Source organism: Camelus dromedarius, chromosome 6, assembly GCF_036321535.1.
Source record: "Camelus dromedarius isolate mCamDro1 chromosome 6, mCamDro1.pat, whole genome shotgun sequence".
Lineage (NCBI taxonomy): Eukaryota > Metazoa > Chordata > Mammalia > Artiodactyla > Camelidae > Camelus > Camelus dromedarius.
The window spans coordinates 54,366,383-54,384,035 of NC_087441.1; the positions used below are offsets into that span (position 1 = coordinate 54,366,383).

Consider the following 17,653-nt stretch of genomic DNA (forward strand, 5'->3'; position numbering starts at 1 on the left):
AGTTCGATGCCTAACTTGTGTTTTGACTTTGGGCAAGTCCTTTAATCTTGGTCTCAATTCCCTCTTCTGTAAAGTTGTAAGGTAGGGATAAATATTCTCTGAGATATATTCTGCTATTAAAATTCTATTATTGAATTTGAAAACCAATAACCTTTTCAGTGAGTCTGATTAAGTAAAGGGATGATATATATTTTTTTCAAACTAGTAAAGTTTTTAAGTGAAAAAAAAGTACTTAAACCTCCTTATATTTGTTAATTGAACTATTTTTTACTTAGACATGCAAGTTAAATTTTCGTAACTATTTTTGACTCTATAGCTAGAGGTTAAAAAGTACAGTTGCTGGAGACTGCCTGTGCTTCAACCTGCCATCATCATTTGCTAGTTATGGATCAGGGGCATGCTCCTTACTATTAGTCTTTGTGCTCAGTTTACTCATCTGTCAATTGGGAATAATAATAGTATCCGTAAAGGATATTGTGAGGATTAAATGAGATGACTCACTTAAGCTCTGGGCAAATGACTAGAGCATTAACATATTCTTGATATGTGACAGCTTTAACTATCACTGTGCTGTCACCAGCTATCCTACGCTATTATCTCTCCATACTTTATTGGTGTAATAATAGCCTCCCAATTTTAAAGTCTTTCTTAAAAACTATTCTATACATTCCTCCCAGCTGAGACTCCCCCAAACACAATTGTCATAATTTTACTCCCCTGCTAAAGACTGTAGCCACAGATGTCAGTGAACCTATACCCAGTAGAACTGAGTGTAAATTAACCTGGCATTTAAGGCTCCCACTAATATATTTGTTCAATTTATCTTCTCAGCCTCATTCTATTACTTTCTCACATATAAATGCTCTGCCTGAAGGGAACCTCCCAAATGTCCCCGAGAACAAGTGCTCTGCTCACTGTGTTAAGCAGTTCAGGGCAGAGGCTGTGAGAAGTCTTTATAGCCCGGCCCATCCAGGACCTGACACACAGCGGGCGTGCAGTATTTGCTGAACTGAACTGCTTCTTCTCGTGCTGTTTTCCTCCCGGGAGCCCTCTCCTGTCTTCACCTGTGTAACACCTATCCTCCCAGGTCCCATCTGAATGTTGGGAGTTACCACTGTCCATAAGCTACCTACTTCCTGTCATAGTACTGTCATGAATCTGTCTGGTAGTACTTACATTCTGCTGTGATTATAATGATTCTTGTCATGATCTTATGTCCTAATTTTTAAATGGGTTTGAGAGCAGTGTACTATGTCTTACTCAATTTTATTTCCTACAATGCCTAGCATTTTGCTTTGTTAACTACCAGTGGCTAGTTGTCAAGTGAATGAATGTGATGAACAGACTAATAAAATAATATTATCTATTGTTTTGTTGCCATTTTTAGAAAAGAATGATCATATTTCCATAGAAGCAAATCTGCATTCCCTACCAGGCTTCTCAGTCTCTACAAGTGTAATCACATTTTGCCTATTCAACGTGACTTTAGGTGGCTGCTGAAGTCATACTGGCTTTCTCATTATCCCATGGACATGCCATATTCAGTCTTAGCCCATCCTTTCCTGATGTTTTCTTTGCCTGAGTGCAATCCTGTCTTCTTTTCAGCAGCCAAGACCTTACTTTAGGTTCCATCTCATTTCCCAAATTCTCCATGGAGCACTCCATGATGACTTCAGCAATATTTCTTTTCTTTCATTACTGAAAAGAGAAATTAATGCACTTAATTTAGTACTTAATCATACAAAGAACCCCTACACTTCCCAGAACAGTGAAACTGGAAGAGAAATTATAAGTGTGGTACTATAGAGATTCTAATATGGAAACTTGAGAGGGGCTATTATCATATTTTTATTAACCATTTTTAAAATTTCAGTATAGTTAATTTATATTGTGTTAGCTTCAGGTGTACAGAAAAGTGATTCAGTTATACAGACCATATATACATATATTCTTTTTCAGATTCTTTTCCATCATAGGTTATTAAGAGGTATTAGATATAGTTCCCTGTGCTATACAGTAGGTCCTTGTTGTTTATCTATTTTATATGTAGTAGTGTGTATTTGTTAATCACAAATTCCTAATTTATCTCTTCCCCCTACCTAATTTCCTCTTTGGTAACCATAAATTTGTTTTCTGTCTGTGAGTCCATTTCTGTTTTGTAGATAAATTCATTTGTGTCACTTTTTTAGATTCTACATTAAAGTGATATCATATGATACTTGACTTTCTCTGTCTGATTTACTTCACTTAATATGATAATCTCTAAGGCTATTTCCATATTAATCCACTCTTGGAAATTCCTTTTTTCCTCCTCTTTGGGTTACCCATATATTATCTATACAGATTCATTCTTGGCTGTTTGTTTTTAAGACATTTAAGCAACTGAATCACCTCTAGTAAACAGTATGACTTTACATGTGATAAGTGCTGATTATATTTTAATTCAATAGAAAAATATGGTTTAAATTTTTGTCTCAATTTTTTATGTGTTTTAGTCTTTTAACACGATCAGATATTAGGTCCTTGGGGCAGAGATCAAATCTGGAACTTCCTTTAAATTTCTCGTATGAACAAACATAATACTAATCACATTGGAGATTTCCAGTGCATGAACAGTATTCACTGTTAGATGAGATCTACCTGCCAAAATGTCCCAGTTCATTTTAAATTTATTTCACAATAGGTGACACTCTAACTTCATTCTGTTTTTCCTGGTCTATTGGTTCTAAGCTACTGTCATACAGTTTTTTCCTGGTCTGTTGCCTTCTAATTTATTGTCATACCTACTGGACTTCTTGGTAACTAAGGCAACTAAAGCTGTATCTTTGTAGAAGACTTACACAGATACTTCTTGGGGGTAGGTACACAGGGTGGGATAGGATTTGATCTCTCTACTGTGTTCATACTGTTTTCACCTTCTGACTGAAGAAGAAAATGGGCTGCGTTATAAATATTTGCTGAGAGGCTTATATAAAGAGCAGTGTGTTAGACCCTTTATATACACTGTCTAATTTTACCTTCTCAACAAGCCTATGTGGTTGATATTAAGCTATATTTATAGACATGAAAGCTAAAGCTGAGGAAGAAGTAATTTACTCTGGTTTTTATCCTTAAACTTTATTTCAATCCTGTCTGATTCCAAGTTCCCTGCCAACAGAAGGGGATAAGACAATGGATCTCCAAATTCAGTGAGCAGAATAGTCACCCAAGGAACTCCTAAAAATACATATCACTGGGATCAATTCCAAATATTCTAATTTGTTAGGTTTGGGGTAAGGCCTAGGAATCTGTATTTTAAGAAACACAAAAAGGGATTCATTTGGAAAAATTTGGAGATAAGGAATAGTTAAGATAATAATTGCCATAGTAGTAGTGGCAGTAGTAATCATCATCATCATCATCATTCAACACACGGATCAATACCACTCTGTCTACCCGTTAATGCACTGCCTTACTATTTGTCAACCTTACTATTTGTATTGTTAAGCACTTATGGCATATTTTGTCATTTAATTCTCACAACCACCTAACAAAGTATATATAATTATCATCTCCCTTTTACGTGAGGAGGGAACTAGGGTCAGAGAGGTAACATAGTTGGTAAGTGGTGGGAAAAGCGCATGCATACCCACAGTTCTATGAAAGAGGCAGCCAAATAAAAGGAAAGCCAGGGAGGCTGCTGTCAGGGGGCCTGAAGGAAGAGAGCATCAAGAGCAGATGATGTCAACACCACAGACATAAGAATACATAACGGAAGTGTTCCCTTGTTCCCCGTATTTGTAAATGAAGAGGTCATTGCTGCTCTCTGCAGGATCGAATTGAGTAAGAAGATGGGAGTAGTAAGGCAGAATTATAGAGAGTTAAAGAATGAAGGGAAGATGTAAAAAATAGCTTACACCCTCACTTTCTGAATTTCCAACAGAAAGTAAGGAAATAAATGAGGGTTATTGTAGGGGATGATGCAAATTTGGTGAGAATTTTTTTTTAAATATGGGATAGTCATGAAAATATTAAGGGGAAGAAACAATGAAGAAAGGGAGGTGGATAAGGATGAAAGGAGGTACAATTAATGAGTCAGTCTCAGAGAAGATGGGATGGATCCATTATCTTTGTATAGAAGCACTTATTTGTCTGGGGTAGGCGAGGAGGGGGAGAGATGAGCACAGCTGTGGATACAGATATGGATATTTGACTAGAGATGCTGGCATTTATGTGCAGGGAGGTGGGAAGTTGTAGCACATATGTGATGGGTTTTATTTTTTGTGTTGGGAAAATTAGCAGGGTATTCAAGCAAACTGGTGAAGATGCAGAATAGCTGCTGTGAGGAAACAGGCAGGGTTGACTAGAACTGTATAAAAGGACTGCTGTGAGGTTAAAAGCCCAGCTGAAGGGTAAGATCATATATTGTAGTGGCAGTGATGTGTATGCTTGCGTGGTTTTTATTCAGTGCTGTTCTGTGGAAGCAGAGAAGTAGACACCAGGATTGGGTTCGTCTTAGCTGAGGGGTTTAGTAAAACAAGTGGTGTGGACCACAGTGACATGCACATGAGAATGTTGACAGTAGGCTTGGTGAAATAAAGGACTCTGGAACCGGAAGCTTAGGGAAGACAGTGAAGCTAATAGAGGCTTATAGATATGGAGAGCAGGACCAAGCAGTTGGGTTTGAAAGAGATGGTAAAGCAGTACACAGTGAAAGTAGTGAAAGAACTGGGGAAGCGGGCGGTTGTGGGTGAAAATGGGAATAAGTGGGACCTAATGTATTTTAGTTACATGGCAGCAGCCTGTAAGGAATGTGAAATTGTTTAGCTCCATGATCTAATCTATTTTCTTCTCTTACTTCTTAGGAAATCTGAGATCCTGACATCTAAGAAGAGACCTGATTTTGGCCTTGTGTTTCCTCTCAGGTACTGTGAGCTTTTCAATTAACTGGACCTTTATTCCTCGTGTCTCCGTCGCTATCAATTCGGCTCTCACTCTTTGTTAGTCAAATTAGGACAGAGAAGTATTTATTTCTTTAATTTCTAGAGTAATGACCACACTGTGTAGGGCCATGCATCAGGATCACCTGGAGAGCTTGTCAAAATTTTATATTTCTGGCCTTTACTCCAGACGTACTTAATCACAGAATCTCTGTGGGGGTAGATCTGTATTTTTAATAAGCTCCACTGGAGATTCTGACTCATGTGACTATGTTAGGAGATGACAGTTTCACTAAGGCAGAGTTTATTAGATTTTTCTCCTTTACCAATTCATACTCAGTACATTTTTGCTCTTGACTCCTATTTGTTGAACAATAATGCTGCTGGTGGGTTTTGATGTTGGGGTGGAGAGACAAGAAAGCAACAATTCCATCTTGAAATTGGTACATTTTCTAGATTTCTTTTATACACAGCACCTCACCCCCACTTATGTATACCATATGTCCATCCAGTGTTAACACTAACACTTAATGCATTTGGAAAAGCAAAACCAAATTAGAGATCAAACTGGAAAAGACTGATAGAATTATGAAACGTGACTCTCAAAAGCTCCAAACAGTAGAGATGATTACAAGTAAAAGGGGAACAGAGATTGGGTGGGTGTAAAGAATAGAGAAGCAAGTAAGAGTTTCAATTCAGAAAGAGGTAGAGTTGTGTTGATGGTGACTACAGATGTACTGTTCTGCTTTTGGTTGAAGTAGACGTGAGGTAGATGCCCACACATTTGAAACCTACTGCCCCAGTTACCTTTTGCTTTTTTTGATAGTTCCATGATCCATTAATAATCAATGAATTCTCTTGGCACTGAACTCTTATGTTGTTGGATTTCCCACACTGAAAAATTTCAGTTCACAAACAAAAAGAAATCTTGTTTTTGGTATCTTGGTACCTAGAAGTTAGTAGAGCATACATTATTTTCTTCAGGATCTGCTGACAGTTTTCAAGGAACAAAGGCACAGTGTTGCATCTGAAATCTCCCCTTAGTGACATAGAAGTCAGGCTTCTGTATGTTGGAGTTATGAATCACATTCATGATGAACTCACATTAACTCAAATGAACCCACTCACGGATGAAAGGAATCATCGCTTGATAATATTCTGCGTGATGATATCCTAATCCATAAGCAATGAAAATATTCCTAAAGTATCCTTTTGAGGAGGAACTATATCTCAGATATATTTTTATACTTGCAAATTATGCTTTTATTATATATTTATTAATGATTTCAGTTTAACCTAACACAAAACCTCTCTCTCTCTCTCTCCTTCCGCCTGTCCTCTCTTTCTCCTGTACTACCTCAACAATTTTTTTCTGTTTCTCTGTGTATGTAGGTTTATTAAGATCTTTATTCCTTCATGTTAGAAATCTTACTACAGGAAAAACTAGTATGAAAAAACTCAGAATCGCATAACCTGAATAAGATTTAGAACATAGATTATGCCTTTCTTTGATGAAAATTAAGTGAACAGATAGCAAAGATCACGCAAGTTATTCTTCACTTGATAAAGCTAAATGAATTAAGTTTTAACATGGAGCATGTGAGTTTCACCTCCCTGCAATGAATCACCATCATCTCATCCCTTTGCTTCGAGTCCTAGTGCCCACGTAGGGCACTGTGTGCAGGCAGTACTGCACTGCAACAACAAACATGATCATTCAATTACTTATTCAAGCATCATTTTAAATTGTTCTTACTCCTCAGTGAGAGAAGTATCTCTTAGGTTTGGGTTCAATTGAGTCATTTAATAAATTTTGTCCAATATTATATTTTTTAAATGAACTTGCAGCCTCTCTTTTGTAAAATCCACAATTGAGTTGCCCTTCTTACCTTGGACTCAGGCTAATGATGCTCGTATCCTGCCCCTGAGCTATGTCTCTTGGATCTGGTCCTATTTAGGAATCGTGCCGTCTCTGGAGTAACTAACCCTTGCCCTTGACCTTGTTTCCATTTTCAGATTCTGGGCCTTCTCACTTGTTCTTTCAGTACTCTGGCCCCAGTGTTCTCTGATCTGAATTCTGGGGCCTTGAATGAGACCAGCACTGTGCTGCTCTTTATTGTAGTCCCAAGACGTCTGACTTTGTACTCACTATGTAGTCCCTTCTCATACTATAGCCATCTACCTTCAGTTAGGTGCAATTACCTCATACCTTGATAATGCAAACATTCTCCTAAACTGCCTCTGCCGTACTCCTCTTAAATCCATTGCCTGTATTACTGCCAAATTAGTAGTCCTAAGTATATACTTTTACTGTAATACATTCCCTAGTGAAAAACTTCTGCGGCTCTGCAACGCTTACAAAATCAAATTGGCATTCCGTAGTGCATCATTTTATGTCTTCATCCACAATCCATTTCTTGCCTATTTTTTCCAGCCTTATCTTTAGTAATTTTCCTACATAGAGCTTTTACTATGACTTTCTTGATGTTGTTGGATTATACTTTTACTTTTTAATTTATTGTATTCTTTCTCCCTGAATTACCCTCCCTCTCTAATTCAGTTATGAAAATCCTACTCATTTTCTAAGTTTCAATTAAATTCTTTTTCTGTCATAAGATTTTCCATCATTTTTGTATAAAGTTATCACTTTTATCTGAATCCCTGTAGGTTTATGTTTTATTCATTTGATACTCACAGATATTACCGTAGCTATTTTGGAACGTAACATATCTACTCAACCAGATAGCAAACCCTGAACAAAGGAAACTTTTTTATATACCTTTGTATATCAAACAGAGGTTCGGGTCTAATAAGTACATGGAAAATATTTTTAATGAAAAGCAATGGTTAATACATCAAAATAAGATACCTTTATGAAATAGTAAATGTTAATTTTAGGATAATGATGATCATCCTTAATGCATGAAGGTTGAAATTTACTGGTCTATAAGAACATTTCCATGATGCCCATATAATTTCAGTAGTGTACATTTTGCTTTCAAAACTGTTTCCAACCAGCATACCGTAAGGTTTAATTAGAGTTTACAAAAGGGAGTACTTTCTTGGTTTATATAGAAAGAAATGCTAGAACACCCTGGGATTCATTACTTACTAGATGTCAACCTTAGCTTTATTGTTTGTAAGAAAAAAAGTGCCTCAAAAACAAATAAACACACTATATAACATTTGGTTTATGGATTCATTAATTTATTTTATCATTCATCTAAAAATGCTTGTTGAGAATTGACTATGTGAAAATCACTGAACTTGGAACTAGGGATATGATGGTAAACTGTTTCCTGGCCATGGTGAATTTGGGGAAAATTACAGCATTAAGGTATTATTATCATATGAAGGGAAAAGAAAATTTATCATATGAAGGGAAAAACAAGTTTATGTATTATAAAGATACACAAGAGAACATGGGTAATTTTGGGAAGATAAGTGACATCATCAAATTTTGTGAATTCCTCAAAAAAAAAAATTAAACACCTCCTATGTGCCATAGCTGTGCTACGCAGTGAGTGTAGGGCAGCTGTTGTGGTCTTTGTTATTGTTCAGCAGTTCATCCTCCCCTTCTCACTTGGGCCGAGTATGGCTCCCCATTCCATTGATTTCAATCTTGTTCATGTGATTGTTTTGACAAATGAGATGTGGGCAGAAGGGATAGGGTGACCATTCTTAAATGAGACTTGAGAATCATCATGAGTTTCTATTTCCTCTTGCACTGTTGCCATTTGCCATAAAACCATGCCCCATGTTGTCACTGTTCCTTTAGTTTTTGTTCCAGAATGAGAAATTTGTGGAGCAGATATGAACCCATCCAGTAGCCTAGAGTTATGCTTAGGCAAGCCCAGCTGAGGCCAGCTTGGCCAAGCTGTAGGCATCACACACATGAAGAAGAAACAGGTTTCTTGTTCTAAGACTCTAAACTTGGTTGTTAATGCAACAAAAACTAAATAAGGCAGCAGTGAGTGAGGCAGCATGTCTAGTAGAGAAGAAAGACATTATTCAATGGACAGTTATCAATGCCCTTTGTGTTTTGAGGAAATGGAGTGTTTCTAAAGGTACATACAGTGGGTGAACTTACATTATTCTGGGGGAAGAGGAAAACTTTGTGAAGTGGATAGTACTTATATATAAATCAATTTAATTTAGCTTCTAGTCATCACTTAGTATATCCCACATCAACTTCTATAGGGGAAGAGATGCACCTTTGAGAAACTATATCCCAGAAAAATCAGATGCTATATCCACAACAGAAAACAATTGCTGTTTTTACTTCATGTAGTTGTTCTGCAGAGTTATATATTATTTTAATGAAGGACTAAAGGATACAGTTCTGTATTTTCACTTAAGATCAATATTCTTGTAGCTTCTACATGAAAGGTAGCCACTGTAGGCACAAGCTTATTCTGTAGTAATAAAGAATATTTTTCTGAAAGATATAGGCCATAGGCTATTTAGATTGGTGCAGTCCTTGAGATGACCTGGCCAACAGCCTCATTTTGCAAGCCAAGCAGCTGGGGTCCACAGAAGCAAAGTTGCTTTTCTAAGGCTCCTCTGTTGGAGTTTGGAAAGGGTCAGATACGGAGGTCAAGTGTCCTGATATCCGGATCACAATGCCTATAACTTTGAAAAAAATGTTTACTTATGTAATTATCTTAAGATAAATTTTAAGGAAAGAATTGGTTATAAATATTACAGGTTCCTGGGGTGATTCAACTTACAGACAAGAGGTAAATTTTAGAGGCTGAACATTTATATTAACTGTAGGTCAAAAGAATCCTTAGGCTATCTACCAAGTTTTCCTATATTTTCCTGCCAACCCTGGTCATATTACACATTTTTATTTATAGTATTTTTCATGGTTTATTGTTACATAATTATTTGTATGATCACCCAATTAATACCTATCATGTGTATAATTTTTCTTCTAAGCTCCATTAAGGCAGAGACAATGTATCTCCAGTAACCAGCACAGTATTTGATACATGCTAAGTACTCGAACACTTTTGTGGGATTAATGAACAATTTTTCATTTATCTCATACAGGTAGAATGATTATGCTTCATCTTATGGTGTGAAGTATGTCCCATGGTAGATAATCTCTTGTCGCCAAATTGTCAGTAGAATATGTTTTTCATAAAGTCTGAGGGAAATGAACTAATAGGTTACTTTAGGCAATTTTTATTGACAGATCACATATGGAATATAACATTAAAATACAACATTATTAATAACAATAAAATATAAATTGGCACAAAAGGATCACATTAAAATTATTTCATTTAAGAAGAAAATAAGGGTGTACAGTGACTCATTAAATGAAGATCTACTCATGGAATTAATAGAATTACTAATAAAAGATTTCAAAATTATTTGAATGACTAATGCTTACGATATGGGAAACTAAAAAGGCAACAGTGTCCTAATTTACCATCTTGATATTTAGAAGAAATGACTGTTGGATTAAGGTAGCCTCATTGTTTAACTCTTAAATGGTGCATTACTGAGTCATGTAAAAAAATGAAGTTTTAAGGGGAATAATATAGATCCCAAAAACTTATTTTGCCAAAATTCTGGGGACTCTAGGGCTAAAAGAATAAGAGAAAAGGGAAAACCAACATACAGCTTCATAACTGCTTTCATAGCCCTGCTGTCCCTGAGTAACCAGCTCCCCAGATGATCTCCACTCTGCTTTCCTTGCTGTGAGGCCTGCTGCATTCCCTAAGAGATCACCATGGGCATTTAAGAATGGCGGGAGGATCCTTGGCATCCAAAATTATGACAACATAGAATAAAACTTGAACCAACCAGAAAACATTTATTATTAAGTAAAAGTTATACATATGTACGTATTATTGTAAAAGGACCAAGTCTTGCTGGAGTTTTTGAGGAGGATATTATTTATTAATGACATACATACATCTTTCTTACATGATTGCTGAATGATTTGAGAAATAAAACAAAAAATGAATAAAAATATGAGCCAAAGTGCCACGTTTATCACTGCAGGGGGCACGACCCCACTTTTGGCTTTAGGTACATTAGCCAAGTGGGTTTGGTACCTGAATCTCAGAATGAGGGACTTTCACCCATTTACAGAAAGCACTGGACTTGGGGAAGGTCTCCTCTCATCACACCTATCCCAGAGTTGGCTCCTGCTGGACTTCCAGCATGAAAGTGCAAAGGAAGACTGACAGTCTCTGGGGAGGCTGTCTTCAAGAGGAAACAGGAGGGTGAAGTGTGTCTAGTTATTCTTCCTATGTTCGCAGAAAAAAACACTTTATCTTTCTAAGAAGAAAATGACTAACAACAGCTACAAAAAATACCAAAAAATGCATTAGTTGAACTCTCTCAACACAAGGAATATTAAGAGTAGAGGGAAGTTTACCAAATTACCTATGATGAAGGTGCCTTTAGTGGCAATATACTAATGTTCTTGTTTCAAAAAAAGCAGGGACAAAATTGGATATCACATCTACTCTTTTCAAAAATAAAAAAGACCTCAGTTGAGAAATGAAAAGTAATAAAAATTTCTGGCAAGATATTTATTTTGATGTGGACTTTAGGACTAGGAAATTTTCTATTAAAAATTAACAAATGGGGCATAATTAAACTTAAAACTTCCGCAAGTGAAGGAAACCATCAATAGAACAAAAAGACAACCTACTGAATGGGAGAAAATACCTGTGAATGCTATAACCGATGAGAGGTTAATATACAAAATATATAAGCAACTCAGACACTCAACATCAAACAAACAAACAACCTGGTTTAAAAAATGGGTAGAAGAACTGAACAGACATTTTTCCAAAGAGGACATGCAGGTGGCCAACAGGCATGAGAAAAGATGCTTGATATCACTAATCATCAGGGAAATGCAGATCAAAACTGTAATGAGATATCACCTCACACCTGTCAGAATGGCTATCATCAAAAGAACACAAATAGCAGATGTTAGTGAGGATGTGGAGAAAAGGGGATCCTCGTTATGTGTTTTTTTACGTGGTTGTCTATATATTTTCACATTAGATCATGGGGACCCTGCAATTTTATGACAAAAGAAATTCACATGCATCTCAGTCTGGAAAAGGAATTTACTAACGTTTAAATGAAGAGACTTTCACAAAGGGACTCCAAACAGAAGTGTGGTTAGGATTAAGAAACAAAACAGGGGATATCGGGTCATCAGAGACTTGCAACAGAGGAAGCTTTAGGGCCCAATGGCCAGAATAAAGGCTTAGATTTCCCCACTTCTTTCTCCTCTCATTGCTATTACCCTATTCAAGCAGTCATCTCTTTTGCTGGATTAATGCAACAGACATTTTCAGTTCTCATCTGGTTTGATCTCTTAGTAGCCTGCTGTTAAATATCTATTAATTTATTTTTTTACATTTTAGTGACCATTTTTCTAGACTCTCCATTTGGTTTCTATTCAAAAACATCTGAGTATTTTTCCTCATAAAATCTTTATTCTTCACGGATTCTCTTGCTGCCTTGATCTCTCTGGATATTTTAAACATACTTGTTTTAAAACCTCTTGCTGATCCCTTTGATCTCTGTTTCCTTGGTATGAATGATCCCATTATGGCTTTTCCCAAGCTTGTGTCCAGTGGGAGTTTGTTTTTTTTTTTTTCTCTGAAAGACTTGGACATTCCTTGCATTTTGCAGGAGTCTCTATGTTGCAGTTTCAATGTTACCAGGACCTACTGGGTCACCACTTGAAGACTATGCTTTATGCTAGTTCTTGTGCAAAGTTTCTCTACCTCAGGGGGTTTTGTGAGTTTGGGTCTCATCCCCATGAAAGATAAAGGCCTTGGTTCTATTTTGTAGGGGCTTTTTTCTTCTACCTCCAAATCAATTTGGCGTTTTTGTAGTCCCTACAAGGACTCAGTTTTCAAATCAGTTGGATAAATTCCCTAAGAGAGTGATTAGAGTCATGTGATAAAATTTATTTTGTAAGAAACCTCCAAACTTCTTCCAAGTGTCTGCAGTATTTTGCATTCCCACCAGCAAAGAGTGAGTTCCTGTTGCTACACATCCTTGCCAGTAATTAGTATTTCAGGCTTTTTGGATTCTAGCTCTTCTAATATTAGCATCTTATTGTTGTTTTTATTTGCATTTCCTTAATGACATAGCATGTTGAGAATTTTTTCATATGCTTATATGCCACCTCTGTATCTTCTCTGGTAAGGTGTCTGTTCTTATTTTTTGACTTTTTTAAAGTTGGGTTGTTTATTTTCTTATTATTGAGTTTCAAGAACCCTTTGTACATTTTGGATACAAGTCCTTTATCAGATAATGTATTCTGCAAATATTTTCTCTGAGTCTTTGGCTTGTCTTTTTATTCTCTTTCACGGAACAGATGTGAAATTTTTAATTTTAAAAAAATTATTTAATTATTTTTAAAAATTATTTTTATCTTTTTAATTATTTTTGATTGTTGTAAAGTATAAATAACATAAAACTTATCATTTTAACCATTTTTAAGTGTGTAGTTCAGTAGCATTAAGTACATTCATATTGTACAACCATCACCAATATTTACCTTCAGAACTATTTTCATTTTGCAAAACTGAAATTGTGTCCCCAGTAAATCATACTTTCTATCCCCCTCTTTCCCTAACATCTGACAGCCACCATTCTATTCTCTATCTCTATGCTTTTGACTACATACTTCGTATAAGTGGAATCATAAAATATCTGTCCTGTGTGACTGGCTTATTTTGCTTAACATAATGTCCTCAAGATTCATCCATCTTACAGTATGTACCAGAATTGCCCTCCTTTTTAGGACTGAACAATATACCATTGTATGTATATACCACATTTTGTTTATTCATTCATTCATGGACATTTGGGTTGCTTCCATGTTTTAGTGATTGTGAATTATACTACTATGAATGTAGGTGTATAAATATCTCTTTGAGTTCCTGCTTTGAATTCTTTTGACTATATATCCAGAAGTAGAACAGCTGGGTCAAATGGTAATTCTATTTTTAATTTTAAGCGGAATCTCCATATTATTCTCCATAGAGGCTACACCATTTTGCATTTTCATAAGTTGTGCACAAATTTTCTAATTTCTCCACATCCTCAGTAACACTTGTTATTTTCTGTTTTTTGTCTTGTTTTGTTTTGTTTTTGATAGCAGCCATCATGATAGTTGTGAGGTGGTATCTCATTCTGGGGATTTGATTTGCATTTCCCTAATAATTAATGATGCTGAGCATTTTTTCATGTGCTTATTGGTCACGTGTATATCTTTGGAGGAATGTCTATTCAAGTCTTTCATGCACTTTTAAGTTGGGTTGTTTGTTTTCTGGTTGTTGGACTCCAGGAATTTGTTATATATTCTGGTTACTAATCCCTTATCAAATATATAATTTGCAAATATTTTCTCCCACTGCATGGGTTGCCTTTTTACTTTGTTTTTTTATGTCCTTTGATGTACAGAAATTTTAAATTTTATTAAAATCAATTTCTCAATTTTTCTTCTTTCATGGATGATGCTTTTAATATTTTGTATCTAAAAACTCATCACCAGACACAAGGTCCCATAGATTTTCTCCTATTTCCTCAAGAAGTTTTGCAGTTTTGCACTTTACTTTTAGATCTGTGATCTATTTTGAGTTAATTTTTGTGAAAGGTGAAAGGTCTATGTCTAGATTCACTGTTTTGCATATGAGCATCCAAATATTCTAGCACTATTTGTTTAAAAGACTATCCTTTCTCCACTGCATTGCCTATGCACCTTGTTGAAAATCAGTTTACTATATTTGTAGATCTATTTTTGTCACCCTATTCTATCCCACTGATCTATGTGCCTATTCTTTAGCAAATACTGTGTCTTCATTACTGTACATTTATAATAAACCTTGAAATGTGAGTTCTACAAATTATCTTCTGCTTCTTCAGTATTAGCTGTTAGCTATTCTAGGTCTTTGCCTTCCTATATGAACATTAGAATCAGATTCAGTTTGTATTTACAAAGTGTCTTGCTGGGGTTTTGGTTGGGATTACATTTACTCTATAGATCAAGTTGGAAAGACTTGACATGTTAACAATATTGAGCCTTCCAATTCATGAACACAGAATATTTCCCTTTCTGTTCCCTATACAAAGATAGAAAAGTTCTCATAGCTCTAAGCTTTTATTTTTTAATTCTAAAATGCCAGTTTCCAGTCCTTTTCTAGGTCTAGGCTTAAGACCTCAAGTCTAATCCATATGCTTGTAAAACTCCATGTCTCTAAGGTATATATCATGTCTTTCCCACTTTCTAAACCATATCTTCTTTCAACTAGAACTCATTGATACACCTCTGAATGCTTCAGCAGACTAGATTTATTTAATTTGATTGAAGTACTTTACAGACTTTTCCTGTGGGCTTTTAAAATGCTAATCATTTCCCCTAGGATCTCTGCCTTTTTCTGGACACTCATCTTTAAATATGAGTTTAGGCACCATATTCTCAGTGAGGTGTCTTCCAACTCCCTGATTAGGTTGAGGTCCCCCAGGTGTGCACTCCCTGGTCCTTGTATGTTCTAGTGCTTATCAACCAGGCAGGGGAACCTGAAGTAATTTGAAAAGAATACAGAAATCCTTGACTTGCATTTATCAAACATCTTGAAAGGCACACAAAATCATCAGCACAACCTCAGATTTTTTATATGCTTCTGTTCTCAAAACCATGAAAAAAACTCTTTTGACTCCCAGGAATTACTAGTTCCTGTAACCAACACCTCCCCTTTCCATACCTTTTGTGTTCTAGATGTTTAGGTTTTCCTTGGGTTTAGAAGCATATGTATAATTAAAATATTATAGTTCACTTGCACTAACTTAAGATACTTTTTGTTTTTTTGCTGCTGATCATTCTTGACTTTACTCAAATCTTATGCTTCAGTTGTTCAGAACTGATTTTACTCATACTGTTCTCCCTCTCTGGAATGCAAACTATATTGCTCAAATCTTCGCTGCTTCTACAAATATTGAATTTCCAAGGCACAATTTATGATTTCATCTCTGGTGATTTCATTGCATCTCACTCATACATTTAGAACCAGTTCTCCCACTGGATTGTAACCAGTTGTGTACGGTTTCTTCCTTCACTAGACTGAACACAGACAGAATGAGTATCACTGATAATCACACATAGTGGCAGAATATGAGAAATTTATCCTTATGCTATGACCTATTAAGTTGCACATGATTTTTATAATTCTACCAGAAGAGTCAGTCCTGGGGAATAGGATGCACTTTAGTCTGCTTAGAATATATGAGAAACAAATATTTATTAAGTCCTGTTATGTTCCAGCGAAACTCAAAATCACCTCTGACCCTAAAGGAGGCTGAGTGAAACAGCCAATTTGAAGATCCCAGCCACCCAATAACAACAAAGGAAACCTAAGTGATGAGATGCTCATGGGTGGGCTGTGCTGTAACCAGATTAACCATTCCAAGGAAGGAGAGTAATTTACTTTCAATTGCTGCATATAATTGCTTAAAGAATAGAATCCCAATTTCTATTTGCAAAATGAGCACTACCATTTAATTATTTTAATAGTTACTATATAAATACTAATTGTATAAATGTTAAAATACAGTTAAGTTATAAAATGAAAGATATTGCAGTAATACTGAGAATTATTAAGTGTCTTCCTGAAAAACAAGGCAAGACATACATTCATAAAGTTTGCTATCATCTAGCCTTCACTGGAAAGAGAGGAAAAAGTGAATCTCCTACAGATGACTGGGCAGTTTATAAAATGAGTAAAATGTAATGAAATACCTGTGCAGAGCTAAATACCTAGGAGGACGGAGGAGTGCATTAACATTAAATAGCAAGGAAAATTATATTTCGGGGAGTGTAAAAATAAGTAAGTTTCATAGTTAAGGAGAAGTTAGGAGAGGATGCATAATGTGAAATAGAAACAGAAAGAAAAATGTAAGGGTACATATTCTGAAGCGTCAAACTGTGAACTAGCTAGGTGACAATTCCTTTCCATTCTGCAGTGAAAATGACACAGCAGGAGATACGACTTTTCAGTTTCCCTAGGATTTTTGCCATTTAGGAAAGGGATATGTGAAGGAATTTATTCTACTTGAAACAAAAATGGAATTTTTAAATATGTCATCATGAAGCTAGATTTGAAATATTAATAACCTGATTTACAGTCTGCCTCTCTGGAAAAAATGTTAGCAACAGAATTGTCATGAAGCTCCAGGAATTTGAAATTAGCTTAAGGCATGGCACATTACTGCAAAATCTTTGAAGACTGTAAGCACCAAGATGGGAAGAAGAATGCTGTCTGATCTAAAAAGGAATAATGAAAAGAAATAGGGGGAAATTGAGCAAAGGCAACTTTATACTAACCGTCCAAAAAATTGATCAACAGTGACAGGGGAACAGAGCCTGAAAGAAGTGCTAAAAGGTTGATGACATGAATAATTATAACCAATAATTGCATTTCGTTGAATAGCATCTTTAAAAATCATGCAAAAAATACTGCCTAGGCTTGCTGAGAGAGGCACCATGTAGCCAGCATTATTTTTCTCTGATTTGTGGCGTCCATAATAGATCAGGTTCGCATATACTGTGCAGTTATTATTGTTGTATCTGGAAAATGTGAATGCTTGGCACATGGGGAAAAGCCAAAGAGAATCAATCATTTGAAAATTGGAGAGCTGGAGGAGTCTAAAAAGAAAACTTTATAACCCAACTTGTCACT

The 17,653-nt window shown here is 35.8% G+C and overlaps 1 long non-coding RNA gene across 4 annotated transcripts in view; it reads left to right on the top strand.

Moving 5' to 3' along the window:
* LOC105092261 (uncharacterized) overlaps positions 1-17,653 on the top strand; it is a 231,035-nt gene that overhangs the window by 67,870 nt on the left and 145,512 nt on the right. For all 4 annotated transcript variants that reach the window (XR_010381304.1, XR_010381303.1, XR_004138182.2 and 1 more), the window contains one exon: positions 4,845-4,904. This is a non-coding gene — a long non-coding RNA (uncharacterized LOC105092261). The remainder of the gene's footprint in view (positions 1-4,844; positions 4,905-17,653) is intronic.